Below are 11,631 nucleotides of genomic sequence, written 5' to 3' on the forward strand. Positions count from 1 at the left end.
TTATTCCATTACAGCATACAGGAGACCTACAAAGTCATATTAGATATTATAAAATTAATAGTATCACCTTATAATGCAAAGCTTTGGCTGCTAAGCTCCATAACAGGTTTCATTGGTATGTCAGAAATTAACATTTCCATAATGAGGCAATATAGTTTCCCCCAAAATATATACTGTTTCATCCATACAATACATTGAATGTTGTGTCTCTGTATACATAGTGTTAGAATAGTATATAAATAAATAAATAAAATTGCCATTTTTGACAATTTCTTCCTTGAGCACTTTAATTTCTAAACCTGTTTTATACCAAATTGTATTAAACAGACCCCAAAACATATAGAACTGACACATGTTGCATGAATAATATTATTTGGAGGTGATCTCTGAATGGTTCACTCCAAATGAGTCCCTTCTTGTATTCACCCTCATCATCCACTCCAGAGTTGTCATCCTCCATTCCTCTGTTTGCTCCTCCAGCTCCTCTGTTTCTTCGCTCTGTAGCATTCATGCAGAACGCTAAACCAGCTCCTGCAAGGAAACTCCAAGGGCCTGCGGTGACCGCAGTTTTGAGCAGTGCAGCTGTCACAATCCCTACCAGCAGCGTCTCCGGTGATATTCCTATTTCAGACAGAATGCTCCAGCTGTCTGTGTGATCAGAGTATCCAAGACTTGTACTGCAGTGTCAACTCTTGCTCTGACTCGCCGAGCTGTTTCAGCCACTACAACTGCTGACAGAACCGCTGCTACAGTCGCTCCAGCTGTTGTTGCTACAACCCCCGCAGCAACACCGTCTACCTCCACCAACCTCACAGCTACAAGTGCTGCCCAAGGACCAAGAGCCGCTAATGCTATCACAACAAAACTGCCTCTGATTACCCCCACACACTGAAGCCCAATCAATACTAGTCTAAGACCAGTTTGTCCTAAAACTGACCCAGATTAAAAGGACTGGAATTCCAACGGCGCTCAAAGCTCCAGCAGCCAGCACGAGATCTAGTGACTGATATGAGTCTGAAGATCCTTTATCTTGTGTCTCCATGTTACTGCCTCAAGGGACAGATTGAAATGTAACAGTTTAATATGAGTCTCAAACCTTTGCATGTCAATTGTGTCTTAGCGTGACCAAATGCTACATCATGTTGGTCAGATTATAACTAATAGCCTTCCTTATTGTGTAGAAGCCAAAATGTCCAACGATCTGAAGCATATTTCTGTCTGCTGATCAGAATCAGGCAGCGTCGTCTTCTTCTTTTGTAATGGCAGATCACAAACAGAAATAGTGAATTACCGTCATCTACTGAGGGCTTATTACAGCTCACTTGGATAAGAAGAGATTGTCTGAGGGTTTTTGTAAAGCGAGCAACCACAGTTTGTTTACCTTTACGAGACATACAATCAAATTATTGGTAAAATAAATAATTGATGGCATGTATTATTATGCAACAATCTAGGATGATCATCCGTCCACTTTTTTTGGATCTGAATAAAGCAATCAAATATTTGTAGAGTGCCCTCTGTATGTGACCTGAAAAGCTGCACTTCCATGTTAATGGCAAAAAAAGTCATGAACCCAGGTGAGGGGGAAAACAAGCCCTGAATCTTTCTTCACATATTATCCACACTAAATATTATGTGACAAGAACAAACAATGCCAGCCCAAGGAGAGTTTGTCATAAAAATGTGATCTTTAGGGTAGTAGGCTGGCCACAGCAGGACTGAAAAGTGAGAAATATAAAATAAAAAGGATTTTTTAATGGTGTCTGATACTTCTTTGTTTTTATTTTATACTGTTGTATTTTATTTTATGTCCATTATTAACTGTATTTATGTTACTATTCATTAACAGTTTTAAATACATTTAATATATTTAATGAAACACATTACATTTATTTAATTAATACATTCATTAATAAATTTAATTAGTTTAAATATTGTTATCAATATTATTGGTTTGATAGTATCATTGCCTCATTAAGTAGCTCTAATATAGCTAGTAACTTGTAGTGTAGCAAACTACTTTTCAAAAGAGTAGCTTGACTGTAGCCTAACTACTTAAAATTATGAGTAGCTTGTGCATTGTCAAACTACAGTTTCAAACAGCTTCCCCGACACTGCTAAGGGGTCATTTTAAATAAATGGCCTTCTTAACGCAAGTTCAAGAGGTTCTTTCAGCATCCCACCACTGAAGATAAAAAATGTCTATATTGGACCAAAAGGACTAATCAGCCAATGTTACCACAAATGCCTTTTAAACAGTCAGTGATTTCATTTTGGACATCTTTATGATGTCTTGAATGAACTTAAAGTAATAACCCCTCCAAATTACTACATTGCCGGTTAGAATATCATTACTAGCCAACTTACCTCACAGAAATATATGGTTATTTTGGTTAATCTCTTTTAACCATTACAATTGAGAATGCTATTTCTGTGTCTTGGGGTTATAGTTTCTATTAATAACTACTTTCAAAATCAGGGTAACCCCCTAGTAATGACAGAAGTGTTACTACATACTTGTAAAGGAGTTATTGACCATTTAGAACAGTATTCTAAAGTGAAGATCATTGTAACACCCTAGTAATGACAGAAGTGTTACTACATCCTTCTAAAGACGTTATTGACCAATTGGAACAGTATTCTAAAGTGAAGATCATGAGAAACCCCTAGTAATGACAGAAGTGTTACTACATCCTTCTAAAGATGTTATTGACCAATTGGAACAGTATTCTAAAGTAAAGATCATGGTAACCCCCTAGTAATGACAAAAGTGTTATTACATACTTGTAAAGGAGTTATTGACCATTTGAAACAGTATTCTAAAGTGAAGATCATGATAAACCCCTAGTAATGACTGAAGTGTTACTACATACTTGTAAAGGAGTTATTGACCATTTAGAACAGTATTCTAAAGTGAAGATCATGATAAACCCCTAGTAATGACTGAAGTGTTACTACATACTTGTAAAGGAGTTATTGACCATTTAGAACAGTATTCTAAAGTGAAGATCATGGTAACACCCTAGTAATGACAGAAGTGTTACTACATCCTTCTAAAGACGTTATTGACCAATTGGAACAGTATTCTAAAGTGAAGATCATGATAAACCCCTAGTAATGACAGAAGTGTTACTACATCCTTCTAAAGAATTCATTGACCAATTAGAACATTATTCTAAAGTGAAGATTGTGGTAACCCCCTAGTAATGACATAACTGTTACTACAGAAGTTATTGACCAATTAGAACAGTATTCTAAAGTGAAGATCATGGTAACCCCCAGTAATGACAAAAGTGTTAATACATACTTGTAAAGGAGTTATTGACCATTTGGAACAGTATTCTAAAGTGAAGATCATGATAAACCCCTAGTAATGACTGAAGTGTTACTACATACTTGTAAAGGAGTTATTGACCATTTGGAACAGTATTCTAAAGTGAAGATCATGATAAACCCCTAGTAATGACTGAAGTGTTACTACATACTTGTAAAGGAGTTATTGACCATTTGGAACAGTATTCTAAAGTGAAGATCATGATAAACCCCTAGTAATGACTGAAGTGTTACTACATACTTGTAAAGGAGTTATTGACCAATTGGAACAGTATTCTAAAGTGAAGATCATGGTAACCCCCCCAGTAATGACTGAAGTGTTACTACATACTTCTAAAGGAGTTATTGACCATTTGGAACAGTATTCTAAAGTGAAGATCATGAGAAACCCCTAGTAATGACAGAAGTGTTACTACATCCTTCTAAAGACGTTATTGACCAATTGGAACAGTATTCTAAAGTAAAGATCATGGTAACCCCCTAGTAATGACAAAAGTGTTACTACATACTTGTAAAGGAGTTATTTACCATTTGGAACAGTATTCTAAAGTGAAGATCATGGTAACCCCCTAGTAATGACAAAAGTGTTACTACATACTTGTAAAGGAGTTATTGACCATTTGGAACAGTATTCTAAAGTGAAGATCATGGTCACCCCCTAGTAATGACAAAAGTGTTACTACATACTTGTAAAGGAGTTATTGACCAATTGGAACAGTATTCTAAAGTGAAGATCATGGTCACCCCCTAGTAATGACAAAAGTGTTACTACATACTTGTAAAGGTGTTATTGACCAATTGGAACTGTATTCTAAAGTGAAGATCATGATAAACCCCTAGTAATGACAGAAGTGTTACTACATCCTTCGAAAGACGTTACTGACCAATTGGAACAGTATTCTAAAGTGAAGATCATGGTAACCCCCTAGTAATGACAAATGTGTTAATACATACTTCTAAATGAGTTATTGACCATTTGGAACAGTATTCTAAAGTGAAGATCATGATAAACCCCTAGTAATGACTGAATGTTACTACATTCTTCTAAAGGAGTTATTGACCATTTGGAACAATATTCTAAAGTGAAAATCATGATAAACCCCTAGTAATGACAGAAGTGTTACTACATCCTTCTAAATAAGTTATTGATCATTTGCAACAGTATTCTAAAGTGAAGATCATCCACTGTGTCTTTTTGAGTGCTTTGAGAAAAGCTTTTTCGCAGTGACACACAAGAATTAGCTTTTTTTTATTATTATTATGTTTTCTTCTTTAGCAAGATACTGTACCCCTGAATGTTCCAGGGCTGCTTTGGAAAAGTTTTTAAAGTGATGTCAGAAAGACTGGTGTTACATTAAAACCTCAATCAAGTCACTATTAAAATGGTTTCAACTATTTTATTTATTAATATTGTTCCACTTTAAATTTGCATAACACATTTTTGTATGAACAATAATAATTCACAATACCATAAGGCTTTTGATGTAACTTATTTTATTAATCTAAAACCAATGTACACATCTGAAAATGTAAAATCATTGAATAGAAGCATTGTACATTTTTAAATGTGCAGGGAAAAAATTAATCCGTTCCAAATTGGTTACATATTTTTATATTTCCTCTAGGTTTAGCTAATTAGTGTTCATATAATTTAAACGTAATGAAAAAAGTTATTTTTAATAAAGTAGCCTCAATTTGATTTTAAATATTTCCCTATGTGTTTCACATAAATTAATAAGAATTTCACATGACTGATTTATGTTATCAGGTTATGCTGATTAGCTAACGTTTTAGAGGATTGCGTTAAAAAACGCAAAGAAAACAAGTTTAGAAGAGAAACACAATTTTGCTGCATAGATCACAAATATTATGATTTAGTAAATCAGACCACCTGCGATATCCCGTTTTTTTTTTTTTCATTGAGTATTTATAATGTTGCTTATAGTAAAATGCTGGATTAACTAGAGCTAAATGAACAGGAAATAGATATTGATCATAACATGCTAAAGACAATACAAGAATACAATTTTTAATAAACTGAAAATTAAGTACTTGATTATAGCTGTCATAGCAATCAAAATGTTTCTATCATATATATATCCTGCAGATCCTCTCACCATTTTTACAAACGTTTAAGTATACTTGTAACTTATGTGATAAATCTCAACATTGTAATGTGTTTTGCTCTGAATATCTTTGGTGGCTCTTTTACAGTAATTTTTCATACTTGCTGTCTTTGCTCCATTTCCACTTGCGATCTTTGACTTTCTCGGCGATAAGTGCTGCACCACTTGCTATCGCAACAGCAGCTCCTGCTGCGACTGCAGCTGCAGGTAGAATCACTGAAGCTGTAGTGACCAGGACTGCACCTCCAGCAACGACTGCTGTTGCTCCAGCTCCTGTCCCCACACTTAAGAGCACATTTTTAATCTTCTTGTTCCGCTTTTCCTGATCATCTTCCTTCAAGCGTTTCTGAATTGCCAACATATTTCTCATTTCTTCTTCTCTTATCCTCTCCTCTTCTTCTTTAATCTTTCTCTGCGCTTCCTGGTACATCTCATTTGTGTAATGGTCTTCTCCATTCTGCTTCACCATTCTGTCGATCTTCTCTATCAGTTCAGTCACCTGTGCTGGATTTTCTTCTGTGTTATTAAAAACATGATATCCGCCTTTACACTGATGCACAAGCTCTTTCAACTGATCGTTTTTATTCAGAAACTCCTCAATTGATGTTTTTAACTGATCACCTCGAGTGAACAGAACCACGGCATAATTCATCGCCTCTTGTGAAAAGTTGTTCTGAATCCATTTCACTGTGTTCTTCTCTTCTTCTGTGAATCTCACATCTAGTCTGGTCACCAGCAGGAACACATGAGGACCAGGAACAGACATTTCTACACACTTCTGTATTTCATCCTTCAGTTCCTCATTACTGAATGATGTATCAAACTGCCCTGGAGTATCAATCACTGTGATGGTTCTACTGTCTACCATCTCCTCATGTTTTTGGCATTCTTTAGTCACAGATTCAGAAGATAAATCTTCTTTAAACACAGTTTTTCCCAGGATGGTGTTTCCCGTGGCACTCTTTCCAGCTCCAGTCTTCCCCAACATCACAATTCTGAGATCTTACATGACAAAATGTCAAAATAAGAGGACAGACATAAGCTTGTGTAAACCATATGTGCTAAATAAAGCTGTATATATTAATGGGGTCATATCATACATCTTAGTTAGTCTATGTTATAGCACCAGTACAGTACTCTATTAGCATGTGATATTTTACAGAATGAGGTGATAAGTGCTGATAAATCATGTGTAATCAAATAAACCCTCTTAAAAGAGTATATTTGCATTCAATATTCACAATAAGCGTCAAATCATTTTAGCTCACCTGGAAATAGTGTTCCCATTTCATAAAACAAGCTCACAGTCTCCATTTTTACCTGAGCGTTACCTGAACAACACTCAGAACTGAACCCAGGTAGACACTGTCAGTTAACTTTAGCTTTTAGTTTTCCTTCTAAAAACCGTTGGAAAACGAAGCCAACTGTTGTTGTGCAACTTGCACTTCTTCGTTCTTTTACCGAGTTTGTTTTTCTTAAATGTATGTGAAGGGGCAAGATAAGAAATCCTCGACTCTGATTGGCCAATCGGGACATTCAAAGGTAAGATGTTTCTGGGGAATGATGGCATATCTGAGCAGTACACTGAACACTATACAGAAGCTTTTACTTATACACCTCTGGACAAGCCAATGAAGGTATTTCAATGCACCTGAAAATTACAAGTGCATCTGATTATGCAAGAAGAGCATCCTATAAAATGACAAACGGGTATGTAACAGGGAGTTAAGAATGCCAAATAGGATATAAGTTATAACTTGTTTGTGGGGGGTTGGAATTTCCCTCTGAAATTTCCAAATTGTGTCATGCCCAGACTTGTGAGGTGTTTACAGAATTGCACTGACTTCATACATCCCTATTTCACATGATGAGCAAAAAATACAGACCATGTATTTTTGGTAAAGTTAACACCAGTGATTAGGTTAACCTGTTTAACCGTTTCAGTGATGCTGACAGAAAGTGTGGAGTTCATCAGAGCTTTGAGGGCAAGTTAATTAGTGAAAATCCTAAAATGAAATGAAACTAAAATGAAAACTTAAAAACAATTATAACCCAGTGTAAAGGAGTATAAGGGAAAGGAGGAGGCAAGAACCGACTTTGAAATATAAATAACAGTTTAATAATAAACTGAACCAAAAACACATAAACACACAGAACAGCTGCCTGTAATTCTCTCTCTCACTCGAACTGTCGTCACCGGCCACCTTTATCCCTCGCACACACCCATCAGGCTGATTGGGGACCAGGCGTGCGTTGTTCCAGCCCGGCCCCGACCTCCTCCGCTCTAAACTCCTCCCGGCGACCTAGGAGGAAACAGGAGGGTAAAAAGAACAACAAAAACAAAATAGCCGAGAGAAATGCCAACATGGAGCGACAGAGAGAGAGAGAGAGCGAGGAGACAGAGAGAGGAAAACAAAAACTCACTCACCGGTTCTCTGATGCGCCATCGTGTTGTCCCCGAACACTCCTCCACTCTCTCAGGCAGAATGCGCCGTCGGCGGACCGTAGTCAGACTGACCCCAAGCGGACAGATCACCCCTCGGCGTTCTCTGTGATCCATGGGGACACTCCTCCGCCCCCGGCAGCTTCCTTACCACTCCAGGAGCTCGGGGAGTCGCTTTTCTCCTCCCCTCGCGGACGGCGGTCTTCCCGACCCCTCCACTTTCTGGGCGACAGCAGGGCACTCCTCCGCCCTGGCAGCGGCTCCTTCGCTCAAAGCGGTCGGGGTGTCCAATCCCCATTCGCCTCACGGACGGTGGCCGTTCTCGATTTCAGCAACAGTATAAAGGAGTATAAGGGAAAGGAGGAGGCGAGATCGACTTTGCAATATAAATAATAGTTTAATAATAACTGAACCAAAAACACATAAACAGACAGAGCAGCTGCCTGTAATTCTCTCTTTCTCTCGAACTTTCCTCACCGGCCGCTTTTATCCCTCGCATACCCCAATCAGGCTGATTGGGCCCCGCCCTCCTCCGCTCCACACACAGAGTTAAGTGCAGTGTGGAAAGCCCTTCAGCCCAGTCTGGCTACAAAAGTGGACACTAAAATAGACTGCCTTGCTTTCCATTGCTGAAGCTCTGATGCTGGTGAGAGCAGGATCCAAATTGTCTGTTCTCATTCTGTTGGATCTGTCTGCTGCTCTCAACACTGTCAACAACCAGATCCTTCTTTCAACACTCACAGCAATAGGCATCGCAGAAAACATGGTCCTTCATGGTGTCTTAGAGGGGAGCGGAGTCTAAGTTACACTAACTATCTACCGGGGTACCTCAGGGTTCAGTGTTTGGACCTCTCCTTTTCTCCATATACATGGCATCAGTGGGATCTATCATTCAGGCACAAAACATCACCTCCAATTCAACCTAGCAAAGACGGTGCTTCTCGTTGTTCCAGAGAGCGAGATTCTCGTCAACGATTACACCATTGAGGACAGACAGAAATCTTGGGGTTGTGTTTGCCGATCAGTTGAACTTCACGGACCACATCGAAAGAACGGCCAATAATGCAGATTTGCTCCGTACAACATTAGGAAGATCAGACTGTTCCTATCTGAGCATGCTATACAACTCCTTGTTCAGGCTCTTATTATACACCGATCAGCCACAACATCAGCCGAATCTGGTGAAGTCTATATCAGTCGGCTGCAAAGGAAAGCTAGAAGCATTGCCAGCAATGTAACTCAACCTGGACACTCCATGTTTGACTGTCTACCATCCGGCAGGCGATACAGCACAATACAGTCCCGTACAAACAGACTGAGGAACAGTTACTTTCCAAGGGCTGTATTCTCCACTATCCCTATACAGGATCATTGTGTCTAGACAGTTGGAGCACTTCCCTCACTGGAAATCACAAGCTGCTACAAGTATTCTTTTAGTGCACCTTATTTATTGACTTGATTTACTGATTAATTTATAAACTCATGCACTTTAATGATTACAGCAGTCTCTTATCTTGACTTTTATCCTAACTTTGATCTTGTTTATATATCAATGGATTGAAATTATTGATTTTTATTACTTTCATTGAGTTTTATAAGCTGCTATCTGGACTGAGCCATACAGAATTTTCTGAATCTAAAGGTGAGCTAGGACCTGCCCTCTATCTGGGATGGGGTGTGACTGTGCTGATGTTGGTGGGCGGTGTTGAGTTATTTCTAGGCTCCGCCTCTCCTGGAGTCCCAGCCATGTTTATTTTTGGAAGAGGGGGGAAAGTGAACCCTCCATCCACAACCACAGAGAGAAAACCAGAGAAAGAGATTGTGTAAAGGAGCTTGGGGGACTTTAAGGACTTCATCCTGAATAAATTGTGAAAATGGTCTCAGTATGACACACACAACACAGATGGTAAAAATAGGTATTAGAATCCCATGATGTCATAATGCTGGCGGAAGTGGCGAATATGCAGTTCTGTTCCACAAATCTCCTTTACAACCAGTCCATGGAAACAGTCCGCATGGGTACATTAGGAAAAGATTTTGGAGAGATTACATGTCAATTTAAATGTCATCTATATGTGTCACTTTTATCCAAAGTGACACAAAGTACATTTAATCCGTATGTGTGATCTCAGGGACTCTACACCAAAAGTAAGTCTGATGGTCCCTGATACATCAAACTGTATTCGCTGGTTAGACCTTAGGAAAGACAATAACTGATAAGATGAGACCTCCAAAATATGTATAGCTGCAGCCCGGAGATCTGCAACAGGGGCGTGAACACCAAAAGAGGGAGTTACTCCAGAATGGGGTGTGGTAACTCCATAAGGGGTGGGATTACACCAGCAGGGGTTTGGGAGGACTCCAAAAAGGGGGCGCAACTTCCACCCATGGTTGGGGTTGGGGTATGGTTAGGGTCTCCCTGATGATAATGTCAGCAGCAATAGCTGTAGTACTGCAAATGGCCACAAGATGGCAGAGTCAGCCAATGCCTTCAAATTCTGGGTCACAACACAAGAACCAAAATGTATTTGACATAATATAAAATATAATACATTCATTTGCATTATTATAAAAATAGAGCAACAGTAATCTAACTGGAATCCTAGCACAAAATAGTGTAAGAGCCCATCTGTTAAACATTAAGAGTAATTATCAATTATTGACTAGCCTATGAGGCTATAGATACTATAGATATCTTCAAAGTAGTTTTGTTGACGACTGCAGCACATAAAAGGCAAAGGTTCTGATAAGGAGACCACTAACAGCACTTTCCAGCTGCACTGATCTCTTACTGAAATGTTGTTAAATTACACTTTTAGCTTGGTAATACACAGTAACTATATTATATAAGTGATTGTTAGCACAGCTGGATAAAGATCAGGAGCCATGCAGGAAGAGAAAGGTGTGTATCTTCAATAGAATAAAAGCTTGAAAGAGTCACGTTTTGTTCTCTTGTAACCTCAACTTTTGAATTGATCTCCCAGAATTCACTATCAGAGTATTTGAGGGATAGTTCAACCAAAAATGAAAATGATCTCATCATTTAATCACCCTCATGCCATCCCAGATGTGTGTGACTTTCTTTCTTCACCAGAACACATTTTAAGATTTTTATAAGAATATCTCAGCTCTGTGGGTCCATACAATACAAGTGAATGGTGACCAGAACTTTAAAGCTCCAAATATCACATCCATAAATCCATACGACTCCAGTGTTTAAATCCATGTCTTCAGAAACAATATCATAGGTGTGGGAGAGAAACAGATACAAATTTAAGTCCTTTTGTAACTCTAAATCTCCACTTTAAAGTTCACTTTCAGATATGAAAGTGAAACTAAACAGGCACCACAGGTTACTTTGATATGTGAAAGTGAAAGTGGAAATTTAGAGTAAAAAAGGACTGAAATTTTGATCTGTTTTTCACCCACACCTATTATATAACTTCTGAAGATATAGCTCCAAAAAAGCACATAAAGGCAGCATAAAAGTAATCCATAAGACTCCAGGGGATTAATCCATGTCTTCTGAAGCGATCCAATCAGTTTTATGTGAGAACAGACCAAAATGTGACTCCTCTTTCACCATAAATCTTGACAGCAGTCTTATTGACAATCATGGTTTCAAGCTTGATTACACTTCCTAGCGCCATCTAGCGCTCTGAGCATACACGCCGCAATAGGACGTGTAATCAGGCTTGAAATCATGATAGTGCCTGGAGACTGGAGTGA

The 11,631-nt window shown here is 38.5% G+C and overlaps 1 pseudogene; it reads right to left on the bottom strand.

Annotated features, from left to right (window-relative positions):
- The window catches only part of LOC127652035 (GTPase IMAP family member 8-like), a 14,362-nt pseudogene extending 7,458 nt beyond the window's left edge, over nucleotides 1-6,904 (bottom strand).
- Nucleotides 6,905-11,631: the final 4,727 nt, after the last annotated feature.

This window comes from Xyrauchen texanus, chromosome 11, assembly GCF_025860055.1.
Source record: "Xyrauchen texanus isolate HMW12.3.18 chromosome 11, RBS_HiC_50CHRs, whole genome shotgun sequence".
NCBI lineage: Eukaryota > Metazoa > Chordata > Actinopteri > Cypriniformes > Catostomidae > Xyrauchen > Xyrauchen texanus.